The 19,739-nt window shown below is 41.6% G+C and overlaps 1 protein-coding gene across 5 annotated transcripts in view; it reads left to right on the forward strand.

Annotated features, from left to right (window-relative positions):
- RALYL (RALY RNA binding protein like) overlaps positions 1-19,739 on the forward strand; it is an 835,206-nt gene that overhangs the window by 237,235 nt on the left and 578,232 nt on the right. For all 5 annotated transcript variants that reach the window (XM_068237573.1, XM_068237569.1, XM_068237570.1 and 2 more), the window contains one exon: positions 15,840-15,924. The gene's annotated coding sequence lies outside the window, so the exon portion shown is untranslated. The remainder of the gene's footprint in view (positions 1-15,839; positions 15,925-19,739) is intronic.

Genomic DNA, 19,739 nt, shown 5'->3' on the forward strand with positions numbered 1-19,739 from the left:
TGCAATGTTTTTAGAGTTCCATACTAACCTTTTAAATCTGTTTTCTACACTCAAAAGTGATTCTCTCTGCCATACAAGAGATTTATAGCCTATACTTAGTTATGCTACAGTCCGACATGAGGCAAACCACTGAGAAAGTGTTATTCATATTCCTGAATTCTTAATTCTTACAGTAAGAAAAAAGGAACATAGGCCAGTTGTGGGTAAGAACAGAACTTTACATACATGTTTATCTCATCATGTCACTTGTCCCTTCAGGTTCTCTTTAAAGATTGCAACGCTTAGGAAGGGTTAAATGGATTTAGGGAAGGAAGGAGTTCCAAAGAAGAGAGGCAGCACAAGGGAAATTCTGTATGGAGATGAAAAGATGGGAGCTGAGGTGCAAGATCACTTTAGAGTGAGCTGCTGAAAAACAACTCTGGTTTGTTCTGCTAAATGGACTGTGTTTTTCAGTGTTTAGAGCAGAGCTATCTGTGTTTGTGTTAAGTCCGAGGCCAGACGGAAAGCTTTTGTGTGATTTATTTTGCCAAATGCAGCTACTGAGAAGCGGCGCTGACTGGCTGAGGAAGAAAATAAAAATGCAAGCAAATACCCAAATTTACAGGCCTGTGTGTTTATGTGTGGATAGCCTTTTGTAATCTGGAAATCTGCCTATCACACTGCTCGAAGGAAGCTAATCCAAAGAATTCCCAAGAGACCATACAAAAAGAAATCCATTAAACTTTCAATGAAAGAAAATGATGCGATTCATAAATGTCACTTTATATGCCATCATCAATTTACTAACTGAAAATTGTGCTTCATACTTACAATGCTCAGAGACCCTTTGACTGCTCAACTAAATATGACAGGGATTTTGCAAAGACACAAAGGACACAATGCAGAAGACATAAGCAACCACCAGGGCCGTCGCTACCATAGAGGCTTGTAGGGGCCCCCAGTGGCTACAAGAGGAAAAAAAAAATCAAATCGACCTTATAGTTTTTGAGAAAATCGATTTTAAAGTTTCAATTGAAAAAAAATACACATTTAAAAACCAGCCGACTTTAATGGTTAATAGCAAATCCACATTAAATGCTAGAATCCCTAAATTTGCAGGATGTGTTAAGGAGATCATTGGAAATAAGAGGAAAAAACAATTTTTCAAAAAGACCTTATCGTTTTTGAGAAAATCGATTTTAAAGTTTCGAAGGAAAAAAGTAGTATACTTTTAAATGCGGTAAATGTCACTTAATTTTACATGTATCAAAAGAAAGAGCAAAACATTTCCTGACGGGGTTTCCAGGGGGTCCATACGCAGCACTTTGGCCAGGGATCGCTATGCAGCCGCAATATGGCTGTATGAAGATCCCTAGCATTTTTTTCCTATTTTACCAATTTTTTTTTTATGTTTAGAGTGTGGGAATTTTTTTAAAAAAAATTATGTGAGGTCCCCCCTCCTGAGACTTTTTAACCCCTTGTCCCCCATGCAGGCTGGGGTAGCCAGAATGTGGAGCTCCGACCGATTGGGGCTTCAAACCCTGACTATACCAGCTGCAAAAAAGGTCCCTTAATGCCAATTTTTGCTCCGGGGTATCTGTTGGGGGGGCCCCCCAGGTTTATTTTGCCCTGGGGCCCCATTGTTGCTTTAACTGGCCCTGGCAACCACACATGCTTTTTATCTTGGCAATCTCATTTAGGGAAAACAACGTATCTAGTCCACACTAAAGCACACCATAAAAAAGCTTATATCTGTACGCAGCCTCAGACCAGTTCAAGGGGGAAGTTGGGAGGGTAAAGATAAGTAAGGCTTAGAAGACTTGAACGGTCTCTGTGGATGCTATCAGACTGTGAGGTGCTACAGCATAACAACCCTAGGGTGCTATAAGATAGCAGACCCCTAGCTGCTAGAGGATAGCAGACTCTGAGGGGTTAGAGGATAGCAGACCCTGAGGTGCTAGAGGATAGCAGACCCTGAGGTGCTAAAGGATAGCAGACCCAGAGATGCTAGAGGATAGCAGACTCTGAGGGGCTAGAGGATATCAGACTCTGAGGGGCTAGAGGATAGCAGACTTTGAGGTGCTAGAGGATAGCAGACTCTGAGGTGCTAGAGGATATCAGACCCTAAGGTGCTAGAGAATAAAATATCCAGAGATGCTAGATGATAGCAGACCCTGAGGTGCTATAGGATAGCAGACACTGAGGTGCTACCGTATAACAAAGCCTAAGGTGCTAGAGAATAGCAGACCCAGAGTTGCAAGAGGATAGCAGACCCTGAGGTGCTAGAGGATAGCAGACACTAAGGTACTACAGCATAGAAAGCCCTGAGGTGCTAGAGGATAGAAGATCCAGGGATGCTAGATGATAGCAGGCTGTGAGGTGCTAGAGGACAGCAGACCCTGAGGTGCTACAGCATGAGCATAGACAACCCTGGGGTGCTAGAGAATAGCAGGCCCAGAGGTGCTAGCGGATAGCAGGCCCGGAGGTGCTAGAGGATTGCAGACCCTGATGTGCTAGAGGATAGCAGACCCTGAGATGCTAAAGGATAGCAGACCCTGTTGTGCTAGAGGATAGACAACCCTGAGGTGCTAGAGGATTGCGGACCCAGAGATGCTAGAGGATATCAGACCCAGAGATGCTAGATGATAGCAGACCCTGAGGTGCTAGAGGATAGCAGATCATGAGATGCTAGAGGACAGCAGACCCTGAGGTGCTAGAGGATAGCAGACCCAGAAATGCTAGAGGATAGCAAACCCAGAGATGCTAGATGATAGCAGACCCTGAGGTGCTAGAGGATAGCAGACCCTGAAGTGCTAGAGGACATCAGACCCTGAGGTGCTAGATGATAGCAGACCGTGAGGTGCTAGAGGATAGCAGACCATGAGATGCTAGAGGACAGCAGACCATGAGATGCTAGAGGACAGCAGACCCAGAGATGCTAGAGGATAGCAAACCCAGAGATGCTAAAGGATAGCAGACCCAGAGATGCTAGAGGATAGCAGACCCTGAGGTGCTAGAGGATTGCAGACCCTTACAATCAAGGAAGGACAGAGCAGAAGAGGACATGAAAGAGATATTTTCAAACTGCCCTTACGGAATTGCTACTGGTTATAGTTCTTAAGTGCTACAAGTAATGCAAAGTCTGTGTTTGCAAAAAAAATTAAAAAAAAAATGTTCCACTTGGTATAACATCTGCTGTATTTATGTGACTGATTTAGAATATCTTTCCAGGACAAACCTTGAAGTGGCACAAAGAAATTCAAAAATGATTTTTATTAAATTAGCTTCAAAGCTACATTCAGTGTTGGAGAGCAAACACTTTCCTCCCCTTAAGCTGCATGTAATTTTGAAGCTAATTTAATAAGGATGATTTTTTCTTCTTGCAGGATCCGACTGCTGCTTCAAAATATGCCTTAGATAGTTAGTTGCATGTAACAGAAAACACAGGCTTATAGTTGATAAATCATTTTGAAATGGGATCCTGGACTAGAAATGATCAATGACTGAGATGCTAATTTTTGTAATACAAACTGTATTGTAATTCATATGCAACTCACAACAAACTGTGTAGGAGAAAATAAATACTGATAGGTGCAAAAAAAAAAAAAAAAAAAACACAAAAAAACCCAGCAGTAATAATCTTCCCTGTTAAATAAGAAAATGTGTGAGCTGTAAATTAAGACTCTCAAGATCAGACAAAGTTATTTGATTATTTGATTTTAACTTAAATCATCGTGCCCTTCTGGTCAGTCTAAAGCCTTTTTAACCCATTAACAGACAATTTATTTTAGCACATTTTTGTATTTCTTATTTGTTTAATTTCCTTGCTTCTAATAAGTACTGCTGTAATGTGTATTTATGGTCACTTGTCAGTAGGGGGCAGTGCGAGACAATAACAGAGGACTTCTGCTTCCAGTTTCTATATTTTCTACTAACAGAGAGACATCAAAGCATTCTAAGAATTTACAGCCCAACGAGTTCTGCCAACTGAGGGCAAAAGAGGTGCACTTACCCCAAGCAGAATAAGTCTATTGAAGCTGCTAATGGGTTAAAGTCATTTTGTGGCCACAGCTAAAATTGTACCATTTTTATATGGAAATTTTTGTCAAAATTTCTATAGATTGTTTTTAACTATTGGGTATTCCTGTCCTTATTTTCTTAAGTTCTGTTCTATAGCTCTTATCTAAATTGCAGATACAATAATATAATACAGGGATGGTCGTAGTCAACTAACTTCGCTACGCTGGAACTACACGTAGTTTTACGCAGTTATGTTTTGCCAAACTACTGCTTCGAAATCAAATATTCGCTTTGTATGCATTTCATAGACTACGCGTCAAAATATGCAATTACGCATAGTGCGAGGCGTAGTGTCTGCGGACGCTTTTGCCCTTATGTGGAAAAAATTCTGCATTAATTCCTCTGTAAAAGCTTATACCAGGAAACTCTTTGCGTACATTGTATGCGTACATTCCCCTTTCCAATGCATAATTTTGTACACATACCGTTGAACGCGGAAAAATGGTTTACTTCACAATACACATGTTAACTACGCGTAGCGGGCGCAAACTACATATAGCGGTACTTCGCTACGTGTAAATGCGTAAGTGTAGTTTTGAAACTTTGCCTATGAACTACGATGTGTAGATGTAAACTACGACGCGTAAATTCGCACTGACGTAGTTTCTGCTCATCCCTGATATAATCTACTACAATCTTTACTGTGTGTTATTATCAACAAATACACATTTAATAGCTGATAATACTACTCGCATACTTTCAAAAAAATACAACAAACCTACTTCTATATTTAGTAGTGACTACTGGCTAGCACCACCGTGCTTAAACTACCTGCTTCTGCTAAGTTGGGGCATAAGAACCTACATTTATAGTAGTTTTTTCTTAACCAGGGTTGGCCAAAGTGTGAAAAGGAAAAGTGTTGTATGCAGGGGTGTAACTACACATCATGGCACGACCGGGCCGAGGCGTGAGAGGTTCCAGCCTCAGGGCGCAGTGTAGGAAGGGGCGCACAACTAACTCAGCTATCATTCCCCTATTGGGCTTGATTCACAAAGCGGTGCTAACCTACTTAGCATGTCTAAAGTCTTTAGACATGCTAACCAGGGTGCTAAGTAGGTTAGCACCGGATTTCTCAATCAAATCGCCCGCAAAGTTTTGTGCGCAAAGTTTTACGCGCGCAAAGTCCTATGCGCGCGCTAAGTCCCATAGGCTTTAATGGGCACTTCGCACTTCGCACGGAGCACCCTGCGCTCTGTGCAGTGCGCGCATAAAGTTTTATTTGCGTAAAGTTTTACGCGCATAAAGTTTTGTGCGCGAAAAGCTGGTTTAGACGTGTTAATGGGGTTTTCACAGGCGTGCTAACAGTTAGCACCGCTTTGTGAATGAAGCCCATTGTGTTTGAAGCAGAGAGAAATAAGACAAGGGGATACATGGCAGTGATTGCAAGCCAGATAACTAGAGACTAAGGAGTTGGGGGCCCTGGGGCACCTCTTAGTCTAATAGCAATCAGTTTGTGAGGCTTGGGGTGGGAGGGATGGAGGGGCGCACTTTGGTGTCTTAGCGTTGGGTGATGGAGGACCTTGTCCTGGCTCTGCATCATGGGGCCTCCCAGAAAAACTTTGATGGGGCCCCCTGATATTCACACCCTTACTCTTGCCTACCCCTGGTAACCCTCACAGCTTGGGGGTCCATTTTGCAGGAGTCATAAAACAAGTGTAGACATTGTAATCTTCATACCCATAACAAGTGTAGCCTAAAAACACCTGATATGAAGGAAGAACCTCTTTATCCGAGGGAGTGAAGTAGCAGTTGGGGTCCCCTTACAGCTCTGGGTCCCCCTGTCGTCTCAGGGGTAGGGATGCTCATTCAGATTCTGTGGAATTTATATTTCTCCATTTCGGAAAACGGAAATCAGAATTCTGTGGAAATTTGATTCACCGCAACTTGGTAGTTTTAGCCCAATCACAGAACTTGGAAGCATTGGACCAATTAGAGATTGTGTTAATATTAGACTAATCACAAGACTGATTTTTCATTTTTTCCAAAATTCTTTTCTTCATTTTTGCATTCTCTGATGCAAAATTATAAATAAAATATTCCTCAGAAATGAAAAAACGGAAATTGGAAAAATGGAAAATCTGAAAAACTGTAAATTGGAAATTGGAATTTCCGCAAAATCAGAAATGGGCATTTCCGACCATCCTTCCATAAGGACCGTTCCCCTGTAGTTAGGCCCCTGGTTGTATATCTGACTGGATGACAGTGGAGACTACCTTTAATAAACAAATCACTTTACAAATCTATTTTTCTTATCAGTACGCACACAGCAGCCTGCCTGTGCCTTGGCTGCATACAGATTTACTAGTAGAGCCATCTGCGCTTTGCTTGCTTGAAAATAATTACTGGCCTTTGCATTTCACATGAGTCTAATCATTTCATCATATGACCTACAACATTTTTTTCTTTATATTAATTACCTGCTTTGGGAGAATTTCGGATCGAAGGATCACGCACCTTGGATCCCATGCCAATTCCACGCTGTGGAAAATAACACAGCCTGCCGACTATTTTAACAAGTTGAAGTAAAAAATGTATTATTATTGTGTAACTTTCAATAAAGCAGAGGTCTTCATTATTTACACAGCACATTATCAATACAGCTGAGGAGCAGAGGAGATTAACAAGTAGTTGTGCAGGCAACTATATTTTGCTGTTAAACACATTTTAGCCCTGTTTCCAATTCTTTTGCAGAGGACAAAAACTTTACAGCAAATTTACCCCTACAGGAGGTTACTTTCAGTGATAAGCAAAAATGTTGATATTCTTTTTGCATTTTCACAAAAATAATAAAAAAGTCTACTTTTGACTGCAAATGCCTTCAGAAATCATTTTGTGATACGTTTATGATTTTTCATTGTTTTATCGCTTTTTTAGCTACTATATTTTTTGCTTTAATTACCTCTTAACTCGTGAATTAAAAAATGTGGGCAATTTTAGTGACTTTTTTTTTGCTAAACTTGACATTGCGAAATTGCATGCATGATCCAATTTCATTCTGCAGACCACCAGCTTTCACTGCACATTTATTCGGATACAGTCTATTGATTTCAACAGACTGCAAAATTGCATAAGATAGAAGTTGCAATAATGGAAACTCAGCCTGGCTGAGGCCTGGAACCCACTGCAAAACGCAATTGCTAATTGCAATCACTAGCGTTTTGTATGAGCAGTTTGTAAGCGATTCCTTGAATGTTTTAGGAAGCAATTTTAGAAAGTGTATCAATTTGCCAGCAGTTGTGTAGCGATTACCGATTAGCGGTTTAAAGTCAGATTGGTCCTTTCTATTAATTTTAATTTTGTTACAGTGTACATTAAGTTCAAAACGCTAGCAAAATCGCTCCGTGCAAGTTTTGATGAGCAATTACGCCAGCGATTATATACTTTACATTGAAGCGCAAACGCTAACAAAATGTTGCATGTCCTGCGGAATTTGCACCATCCATTTACATTGGCAGAGCGTTTAGGGAAATCTCTAGCGATTTCTCACGCTTCCTAAACGATCAAAAAATTGCTGTAGTGGGTTCCAGCCTTAAAAGTTAGAAAGCTGAGCAACTAATTTAAATATTGAGTTTCCCATTAGATTGCTTATTTCTGTTTGCCTTCCGATATTCTTACGATCTACGATGGACCAATAGGAAATCCTGATGGTGAGTTCAAGATGATACTATCTATCATTTTAACAATGGGTAGTGTTGGATGGCATGTGGCAGTTGAAAACAAGGCAGTAGAAGAAAAGAATAGAAGAACACAAGATTGGAATAAGAAAAAGACAGATCACAGAAAAAAGTTAAAATTTACAGATGAAAATTATATAAGAATATATAAGTATACAGAAGAAGATGACATCACAAAAAGATAGAAGTATACCAAAGAGGGCATACATATTACCCCATTGTTGTTTAGTTGGGTGAAGGTGAGATGAAGGATGGCTAACCGGCTACTGCTGAAACTTGAGAATAATGTTAAAAACTATTCCCCCTCCGACTTGTTGCAATGCCGGGGAGACACATTATTCAGGGTCTGGCTATTGCTGGCACCCAAATTACAGGGCTTTCTTGAGAAATTACCCAGTGCAACAACATTACGGCCTGTGGCTGAGGCGCAGTGAGTGGCGGAAAAGGTGCCAAGATGACCTGATCCACAAAAAGGATAACATTAGAAGTATACAAAAGAAGAAAGGATACATTAAAGAAAAAACATGGATGCATTCAGAATCAGATACAAATAAAAGTGTACAAAGGGAAAGAACAATTAAGGTTTTTTTGTGTATCACATAACCCCCTTGGCCGTATGATTCTTTCTGGATTTTAGGGTCTACAAGCGGAGCAACTTTTTTTGCACCCTTTCAGACCCTAAAACCTGGAAAAAAATTATGCTGCCAGGGAGATCTGCAGCAGTTCCACAACCACTCACCTCCCTGGCTCCAGCGCTGCAATTATTCCTCCATCCTGCGGGTGGCGCTGCAACTCTAAAGTGAGATTCCTGGCTGTTGTCATGATGACAGCCGGTAATCTCACCAGAAGGAAGCAGAGCCTCACAGGAATGGAAGAAGAATAGCAGCCGACGTTGGACTCCCCTGGGAGGTATGTTGAAACCCCCGCTGCATGCATTGCTCTGCACACAGCCTCCGGCGGCTACTCGAGCACAGGTCGGGATTACCACTCTGAGCTGCGGTTTGGGATTACCTCCAAGGAGGTTAATATTTAACTGTTTTAATTTCAAATCAAAATTTTCAACATTTAAATATCATAATAAATGGGTTGGGGTTCAAAATGACCCATTACCTATTTACCTTGGAACAGGTGGAAATCTGAGAGTTCTGCTATTATTAAAGGGGGCTCCTAGTTCTTCCATATGTACCCTCTCTGGGCCTACCCCAACATGCATGGGGATGGATACATTCACAAACCTAGCACTAGGTGGAGATCAGCCTCTTGTCTTAATTGTTGATGAACATAGAATAGAGCAATTCCTGGGTTATATCAACCTGCATGGGGGAATAAGATATGAAAAGGCTAGATTGGGGGGTTCTCACATTAAAAAAAGGCAGCTCCAAAAGTTAGACAGCTCTCACTTTTTCCTTCCTGCTGCCACTGATCTATTCATAAAGTGATCGAAGGATTCGCAGCACTTGGCAAGGCTCGCCATAGTAAATGACTATCTTCAGGTGAAAACAGGAAATAAGGCTTTGACTTTTTATATGTTTTTATATCTGACTCATCCATGGACAGCAGTACCTACAGTACTTTCATTTCAGCCACAGAACACAGCTTTCTGTCAGGTTAAAGAGATGTACTGAGTGATAGTAATCAAATGTTTGACATTTTATAATAGGTATAGCAACTGTGACATATAAGAGTTATTATTTAGTCACATCTGTTACTTGAAGACCTTTAAAAGCAAAAGGCAACTAGACAAACTAAAACTTATTTTATTTCTTGCCTTACAGTATATGCTTTTTTGGAACAAATTAAGTATTGGGGAGAGGCATGCTATTTTTCCACATATTACTTGTTGCCTTGCTTTTTGCCCAGGCTTAGTGATGAGCAGAAATTACACACATGCTTAATTACACATCGTAATACGCAATTACGCATCATAATCATAATGTGAAATCTCGGTGGAATATCAGAATTAATTGCATAGTTATTTATTATTATTCATAATTATGCATAAATTTAAGCATAGTGCTACCAGATTTGCTACATATGTTAAGAAGAATATTGGGTACAAGTTACAAAAATAATTGTTCAAAAAGACCTTGTAGTTTTCGAGAAAATCGATTTTAAAAATACAAAAAAAATGGTTTAAATACCATTTTTCTTTGCATTTTTAAAATTGATTTTCTCAAAAACCACAAAGTCTTTTTTAAAAATTATTTTTTTGACTATTCTCCTTAATTTACTCACCTGGCGCATCCCTCAGCCCCCTGAAGCTGTATGGTGCCCTCGCAGCCTCGCTCCGATCCTCCTGTCCCCGCCGGCGGCTAGTTCCGGGTTCGGCGACAGCCGCCGACAGGCTGGGAATGCGAGTGATTCTCCGCGTTCCCAGCTGCTATATCACCCTCTATGCTGCTATAGCATATAACATATACGCTATAGCAGCATAGAGGGTGATATAGCGGCTGGGAACGCGGAGAATCACTCGCGTTCCCAGCCTGTCGGCAGCTGTCGCCGAACATGGAACTAGCCGCCAGCGGAGACAGGACGATCGGAGCGAGGCTGCGAGGGCACCATACAGCTTCAGGGGGCTGAGGGATGCCCCAGGTGAGTAAAAATCTTTTTTTTTTTTACTTAAGTATCCCTTTAAAACATGTAGCGATTTTGGTAGTAATAACATGTATGGGGGCTTTGCTATTCAACGCTATTATTGCACAACGCTAAATAATAGATAAATAGCGAGACAGAAAACAAGTACAAAATACAAGATCATCCAATGGAGTTTAAGTCTATCTAGTGGGTCTAAAAGTCTATCTAGAGCACCTAAAACAGAAGTTACAACACACAATGGGCCCTATCCCATTCCCTAACTTGCCTGCATTAAATTATACCCAAGGTGACATGATAAGATAAACATGTGTATGTACAGTGCCAAACAAATTGATAACTACGATGTTTGTCTTTTTTTTTTCCTACCTGAAAGAGTTACCGTAATCATCAGGCATGCTAGTGACATAGTCTTTACTGTTAGACTCTTGTTGGATTATAGCATAACCCTCACTGATAAGAAATTGTGGCCACAAAACTTTTTCCTGCAGAGAACTACTTCTGACTGCAGGGGGTAGATAAAAAAGGTCAAAAGTTCATGCATTTTAGCTCTATGGCACTTAACTGTCATTGGTCAAAAACAATAAAACATTGAACATTCTACTTTGCAAAAGTTCAAACATAAAATAAAACCAGGGGATATCTAAAAACATCATTTTTAGGAGTAGGAGGATAGATACAATTGTTTATCTCCTCAGTTTATTTCCAGTTCAGGTTTACTTTCCATGCTGACGATGAGCAGAGGTGGGCCGAAATGTTGCATATTTGCATTTATGCATCGTAATCGTAATGCAAAATATCAGAGAAGATTGTAATTCATTTTGTATGTAATTGTAATATTTTATAATTTCGCTTAATTTTTCACGTAATTTCCGTAAAATTTTGCATGATTTTGTGCCTGACTTTAGTGGTTATTTAATAGCAAAGCCCCCATACATGCTATTGCTCCCATGTTAATGAGAGTAGTGGGTACAAGTCAAAATTTTTTTTTCAAAAAGACCTTGTAGTTTTTGAGAAAATTGATTTAAAAATGCAAAGAAAAAAATGGTATTTAAACTCATTTTTCAGAGTTGAAACATTCTTTCTTTAGATTTGTAAAATTGATTTTATTTCTGTTTAACATTCTCCTTAACATATGTTGCAATTCTGATGTCAATAGCATTGCTATTCACTACTAAATCGGCATGAAATTATGCGAAAATTATCAAAATTTTACGCGTAATTACAAATGACTATGGGAAATATATGAAATGTACAAATCATAATTAACTATAGGAATAATTTCGAAAATTAGGCAAAAGTTTGCGGAATCGTAAGTAGTTTATTACGGGCATCACTGCTGATGAGTCCAAAACTCAGGTAACAATAGCGTTGCCTGATCCAATAACAGATAGCTGAAGCAGGTTGTTTCACCAGTACACTTGGTGTCTGAACTGGTGGGTGCTGCTGGTGGGTGCTGCTATCACCCTGCACAAGCGTAATTCAAGGTTCCACCTCAAATGACTTCCTCCTTCGAGTTGCTAAGACTTGGAAGCGGAATAGTATTTAACTATGTAAGAATCTGAGCGGCAGCAGGGCGTGCCATTCTAACATAAGCGACATAAATGTTAGAATGGCACGCTGCAAGCTACTTATCATTTTACTGAGGACTGGTTCACATTTCTATTACAGTGTGTGTAATGTATTCTTCGTCCATGTGGCTTGCCTGTATTTATGTGCACTATGAGCCCCTTTGAGTGACAGTGAGTAAAATAAATTGTTCAAGTGCACTCTGTAGAGTGCTGGATAATAGCATTTCATAATATAAATACTGTAAATATATAGAATAATAGTACAGCCACAGAATAATAGTACAGAAGGCATAAATGCACAAAAAAAATGTATCATGACTGTTTGTATGACGTGAATATATGAATAATTTTACATGGTCTATAGTTTGTTTTTATAGAATGGTATTTTAAGTAGTGATGGCTCGAACCTCAGAACCTCGAATGCGAATTTTCGTAAAAGTTCTGTTCACAGCGGGCACAATAGACTTTAATGGCAGGCGAACAGCAACGATTTTAGCGGTTAATAGCAAAGCCACCTTACATAGTGGAAACACCAAATTTGCAGGGTATATAGAAGGGGGCAGTGACTACAAGAGGAATTTTTTTTCAAAAAGACCTTATAGTTTTTGAGAAAATCAAAAACGGTTAATAGAAAAGCCCCCTTAAATGCCAGAAACACCAAATTTGCATGGGAATGTTAAGAAGAACAGTGGGAACAATAGGATTTTTTTTTTTCAAAAAGACCATATCGTTTTTGAGAAAATCAATTTTAAATATCTCATACTGAGTGTGGGAAATGTTTCAACCGCTGCCGACTTTAGTGGTTAATAGCAAAGCCCCCTTACATAGTAGAAAGACCAAAATTGCAGGGTACATGGAGGGGGACAGTGACTACAAGAGGAAAAAAACTTTTTTTTTAAAAACATCTTATAGTTTTTGAGAAAATGAGTTTTATAGATCTCCTTCTGAGTGTGCAAAATGTTTAAGGAACCAATGGGGAGCCTGGGAGGGAAATTTAAAGATGCTTTTTGCTCTCAGCCATACTTAGTATAGCTGAGAGCACATCCTATGTGGATGCTAATACCGCTGCCGGCTCCCGCTGTCCTCTCCACCTGCCTACACCTGTCACCCACAACCATGCTGGTACCCAGTGCACCCATGGATGCACTGGGTGCCAACATGGATGTGGGTGACAGGTGTGGGAGGCAGGGAGGAAAGCGGGAGCCGGTGGTGGTATTAGCATCCGCATAAGATGCGCTCTCAGCTGTACTTAGTATAGCTGAGAGCTGCAGCGGGGGCGACGTGTGTGGTGGCGGCTGGCGGAGATCTTCAGTCATCTTAAGAAGATCGCAAGATTAGAGGATATTGGCGTGGTTAATTAAAAACATTAAAGGACTTTTCTCATAGTTTTTTTTTCATTTAACCCTTTATGTAAATGTTTAAGGGGTACTTTGTATCCCTATACTCATTTTTCCTGGGAGGTGGGTGGGCATCTGGGGTCCCCTTCTTAAAGGGGACTCCCAGATGCCACCATGATCGCCCCACCCCCCGGGAGTCATCGCCCCACCTCTTCCTGGGACACCAAAAGTGGGGAAGAGCCCCATGTCCATTGATTGGACAAGGGCTCAGGGGGAGAGGGGAAGGCTTGGCCACCCCTCTCCCCTGGAGCCCCCCATACCATGGACCAAGAGGGCTGGTATAGCTCAGGGTGCGAAGCCCCAGTCGGCTGGGGCTCTGCATTCTGGCTATCCCAGCCTGCATGGGTGACAAGGGGTTAAAGAGGCTTGGGAGAAGCCCAAGATTTCCCACACTCAGCACATTAAAAATATATAAAAGAAATAACAGTCCCCACTCGGTATTCCAGGTCCTACAGGAACTGGATGGTCGCACTCCTGGTTGGTCCTTCTTGGTTGTAGATAACACCACATGCCACACCCAGAAGGTGAACACCTCCAAAGGAGATGTAATGTATATTACTGGGGGATGGAGGCGCCCAAAAATAGGTCATGTAATAAAAAATAAATATAAGGTGGAGGGTGGGGTCCATCCCCCAGTATTAATGCAGGGAAGCCTCAGGATCCTACCGAGGCTTCCCTCACTGATCTATAGGACCCCGTTGTTGAACGTGACCCCTCTGCACATCGTGGCCGCGCAAGTCTTCTTCCTGAAGTGGGGTCGGCAGTAGCTGTGCGAGCCTGCCCGTGCATGCGCAGTATCAAGGAGCCTGCGGTTAATTATTTACTTTTTTTTCACCTGCATTTATAAAGTAAAGCAAATGACCAATTGTCACTGTAATGTAAAGGTGGCCACTAACGGGCCAATTTCTGGTGAAAAATAATTTGAGCGATCAGACATTCTGATCGGATTGGTTGTAAATAATCTACATTGATGGGCACAATCGATTACAAACGATTATAAAAATAGTTTCCGATTGGATTTTAGTTAAACCAAACTTTGAATTTTCTAGTTGGCTGTGATAGATAGTAAGAAAAGATTGGTATGTTGATGGTGTAGTGAGCGATTTTAATTCCGATCAGAATTGTCTGATCGCTCGAACGATTTTTCACTATAAATTGGATCGTTAATGGCCACCTTAAGGACAATATGGTACTGCATTTCATCCGCAAATATTTACTGTATAAATTAGCTTGTTTTGTTTACAGAAAGCGAGTTACGCTATTTGTGCAGCACATGTTATGTAAATTGTAAAAGCCGTAGTGGAACTAAGAGATGCTGTATGCAAACATCAATTTTACCATTTACTTTGTAAATCAGGACCAACGGTGGGAACTGCCAGTCAAATCCAGTGGAATTATTGGACTGCAGACAATCTTTTCTACACAATATCATAGCTAAGGACTGGGCATAACTAGAAGCCAGTGGGCCCCCCAGCAAGAATTTAAATGACTCCACCCCACCCCCCTGGTGCCCGCTCAGGGCCATTTTGGGAGGCAGGAGGGGTCGCAGCATGAGGGGAAAGCGTGGCCACATATCTGCGATTTAAACAGGAAGTAGTGTGAAGCTTAGAGATCGGAACCTGGATGGATGGAGGTATGTGTCCTGCCTGCTGCTGCTGCCAGTGATAGATGCAGCAGGGGAGCGCTGAGAAGAAAGCCCTAGGTGAGGGAGGGGTGCAATGCTCTCCCCTCATGCTGCGACCCCTCCTGCCCCCCCAAAACGGCCCTGAGCGGGCCCCCCCACAGGTGCAGGGCCTGCATCCCCTATTTCTACGCCCCTGGCTAAGGAGCCATGGGCCCCACTGCAAGTTTTACATTGGGCCCCCCCCCAAGCTCTCTACGCATAACATTGATATGGAGCACCAAAGCTGCCAATGACAACTGCAGTCTCACAGAGGTGTAGGCTGATTACAACTTATCACAGAACATATAGAGGTGATCATTAAATAAATAAATACCTATTTCAAATGAGAGAAATTAGGTTAAAAGACACTGCTATAGTGATAGCTTGGTAAGCGCAATGGACAATGGACATTAGTGAATAGAATACAAGAAGGTAACCACAGATAATTTGGAGTTGCCTGTAGATCACATCACTGCAGCCAATCAGAGGCGAGTACAAGACTAGCATGTTTATTCAGGAAGGAAGCAGTCAACACAGCACTAATGCTATGCAATGTGCAGTTACCCCTAGCAACCAGCCATGTCTAGTTTCACAATATCTATTATATAACTGGGTACTATGGATGATCAGACTGGATGCTGTGGATTGTGTGAAAGCAGGGAATTTATTGTGCCTAGAACTTCTCTCATCCTCCGGTTATATGCATCTGTAAATAACATACACTACAGGATAACTTTATTTTCCATGTTTTACAGGCCCAGCAATATTAGTTTATGAGACTTCTGGAGCTTCTGAGTCTTGTTAATAAAGATGTTCTGTTGTAGTGTGTTTATTCACTACTGCTGCATTTTGCTACATTATGATTTTTTTTCTTTTTTTACAGGTTGCTTTGAAACAACAGCAAAGCTATCGGTAACACAACTGGTTTCAGAAGTGGGGAAGCTGCATTAAATTGGCTTTACAGAAAGGCAAGCGCATATCAAGTTTATTTTTTATGTTACGTGTGTAAACTGTGTCATCTATGCTGTATATTTAATTATGGCTTACTATAAGTTAAAACAGACATGAACTGTATTAAAAAGAATACTCACCTCTCCTTGCCCGCTGTTTACTAAAATATTTCAAAAGTCCTGATACTGCAGACACCCTCTGAGTCTTTAGTGTTTTGTAATTTAGTACTCAGCCAGCACAGAGAGGTAAGTAAGACCATGTGCATTGTATGTTCATATAATGTTTGTGTGAAGGATTGCGGAGAAGCCGCCGCTTGTGCTGACAGTAAGGAGGCGGTTTCCGCGCACAGAGTGGCGGTTTCCTCACAGCAACATGTGTCTGGGTTATCTGGACCTAGTAGTGCACACAGATGGAGAGCTACGCGCGCGCGCCGCAAGACAGGCTCTTTATGCCAATAGGAGAAGGGTCAGCTGATCGGGACGGTCAGCTGACCCCAGCTCAGCAGATGATTGGTTGATGGGAGCTGGGCGGCGCTGAGGAGCGCTTCACTATATATATCTCTTGCTGTTCAGTTCCTGGTTGTCTGGCGTTGCGAATACCTATGTGTTAGCACTCAGACCTTAGTCAGATCCTTCAGTGTGGTGGAACCAGGAGGACCTGGGAATCCACACTTAGCCAGTTTACTGTGTATCATCTGTGTTATTCTTTAGACTAGTTCCAGAGTGTAGAGACCACGGACCTCACCCCCAGACTAGGGAACTTGTGTTATCATTCTGTTATACGTCAGACTAGTTCCAGGATTTAGAGACCACGGACCTCACACCCAGACTAGGCATTGTTTGATATCTGTTATGACTTTGCTTTCCTGACATATTCCTCTGATCTCTGATTCGGTACCTTGCACTTCTGATATTCCGTTGCCAAACTCTGCTTGCCTTGGATACCGAACCAGCCGTCTGTCTTTGTACTTTATCTGTCTGTGTGTTGTCGACCCGGCCTGCCTGACCTGTCTGACTGTCACCCACCCCTGGGTGCTCAGTCCTCCTGCAGGGGTCCCCTGCTTCTCAGAAGGGGCACTGCTGCAAACCAGTCAAGGACTGCTCCCTCCTGGAGTCCTTGACTGCAGTAGAGTCTGTTTCTACTTATTGGACCACCTGCTACCCCGGTGGTCCGATCCATACTGTTACACCAAACATTTACACGCTTCAGGTGCCCAGAGGTTAGCGATATATCTGTATTATCGGTAATTCTGCAGATCATCAATAATCAGGTATATATCTGTATTCTTGGTGATACTACAGATCGCCAATAATCAGATTCTCTCTGTGTGCTGACACCCATCGTTACAGTTTGGTCTGTAATCTTAGGGCTTGTGCACACAATGCAGTGCAGAATGGTGTGTGTTTTACGGAAGCAGGAAATTTGGGTAGCCCATAGGGCCCATTGAATTATCGGTATGCATGGAGAAATTTAGCGCCTGCATTATTTATTTATTTATTTTTGCACTGGGGACAAAAAACAGTGTGGAAAAGATACAAGGACCATTGCATCTTTCTTGTTCTCATTTTCTTGAGGCCCCCAAATTTCATTGTAAAGCTGCAGAGGTATAATGAGGCCTAAAGGAAGGTAAATATAGGGGAAACTAATCTATACAACATGGACACAGACAGCAGCAAACAACACCACCCCTTGCAAGGAGCGCTATTATATTTACCTACTCAGCACTGCATTTGGTTGCCTCTTCCTACCCGGAGCTACACACGCAATGCTGCCACCGTGTGGCTCCTGATGACGTTACATGAATCAGGAGCCTAAGGATGTCAACATGCAGCACACAGAAGTCAGGAAGAGACCCGCTGCAGCATGGATCATGAAACAGTAGAAACACAGTATACCAGCACCAGAATGCAGCAGGGATAGGACCACACCTGGGCTTACCTGCAGCGTGCTCGAGTTCACATCAAGGTATCACAGCACAAAATGAAGAAGAGATGGGCACAGCTACATAAAAATCCTTTATTGTGGCTGGGTGGGCACAGTGGTTACAACAGTGGGGGGAAGAAGATGCAGCATGGACTTGATAAATATGGTAGTGCTCTCTGTACTTACTTGGAAAAAAAATGGGGGGAGGAGCGGGCCTTTATAGCCGTCACGGGGGTCACAAGGGCTATTGTTAAGGTACTGCATTAACCTCTTTTACACTCAATATAAGATTATTCTTTTTTACATTTTGCCCGGAGGAAACCCACATAGACACAGAGAACATACAAACTCTATGCAGATTGTGCTCTGGCTGGGACTCGAACCGGGGAGGACCCAACGCCACCGTGCTGCACTTAGAGAACATATTATAAGATGAAATACTATATTAAGTTAGACTTTAAAATACAGTACTTTCTCATTCTATATTATTGTGGCACCTGCATTCTAATTGATTGACGTAATCCATTGTTATCTACAACCTCTTGTTTGGGAAGTGATCATGCTATCATGCTACACATAGGCAGGAGAAGAATATATAAAATGGAGCTTCTGCACCATAAAAGAATCGCGCAGGTCAAAGACTCTGTCTTCTCGGCTTATTTTCTTTTCTGTATTTGCTAAAAGGCACTGGAAGCTTTCCTTATCATCAAGAGTTTTTTTTTTTTTTTAAATTCAGCTACAGTGGGAATAGAGATCATTCTTAGTGTTTTCTCGGACAGCCTGGGCTGCTCTGATCTCAGCCAGCGTTACAATGTTAGTGGTCGGGTCTACAGATAAATGTAATCATACTGCTAAAATAGACCATTATTCCATATAAATCTGAGCCATCAAACAGATTACCCGCTCTTCATGCCTTTTAATGCTCTATTTATCCACGGACGATAGAGACCATAAAACGTCTGAGCCGACCGTTCTATTTCTTCAATAAACGCTAACCTGCCAAATGTAATAGATTGAAGCCATAAATAATTAAGCACGTGAAATGCCAAGCTTCTTGTTTATGTGTAAACATGTATCGTACTGTATGGATTTCTCGTGTGTCCCCCCCATTCCGGCAGGTTCAGAGTGAATAAATTGTTATTGTGGCAGACACAGCTGCCTTTTTCAGGAGGTTGAAAGGGATCGGTAACCACTTTCATGCCATTATTTGGGATTGTGAAGTTCACATTAAATCTTGATTCACTCGGCAGATACTTGATGAATTATTCATTGTTATTATGATTCAAGTTTGGCCATTTGTTTTTTGAGGGCTTATTGTCTGTAGAAACAACTGGTGGGTGAGCTGAATTTTAAGTGGACTCTGGAGTGGAGTTTTCAGCTCTCCTGTGTTGGTAGCATGCATGGAGCAGGGGAGATCACATGACATGGCTAAAGGTCACTGTGTCCATATTGTGACATTGCTGGCACTTATATAAAGCACTGATACAAATGCAGGCTAGTGCAGAAATGATTACTGACAAAACTTCGTAACTCCTTAAAGCAAACCTATAGTGAAATTAGATAATGAATTGTATGTGTAGTACCACTAAGAAATAGTAGCAAAGAAAAAAGTCTCATGCTGTTTTCCAGTACAGGAAAAATTAAGAAACTTCAGTTGTTATCGATGCAAAAAAGCTTTTTGAATTCTTTGAGCCACTCGATCGAATACACTCCTGTTTTCTAAAGCACTTACATGCCCAAGAAACAGTGAGAGACAGCTTGAAATAAGGTCTTACTGCTGGAAAGTTCAAATGGTCATTATTACTGCTATGTTTTATAGCTTAACCTTCCTGGCGGTAAGCCCGAGCTGAGCTCGGGCTATGCCGCCGGAAGGCACCGCTCAGGCCCCGCTGGGCCGATTTGCATAAAT

This window comes from Hyperolius riggenbachi, chromosome 5 (genome assembly GCF_040937935.1).
Source record: "Hyperolius riggenbachi isolate aHypRig1 chromosome 5, aHypRig1.pri, whole genome shotgun sequence".
NCBI classification, from domain to species: Eukaryota; Metazoa; Chordata; class Amphibia; order Anura; family Hyperoliidae; genus Hyperolius; species Hyperolius riggenbachi.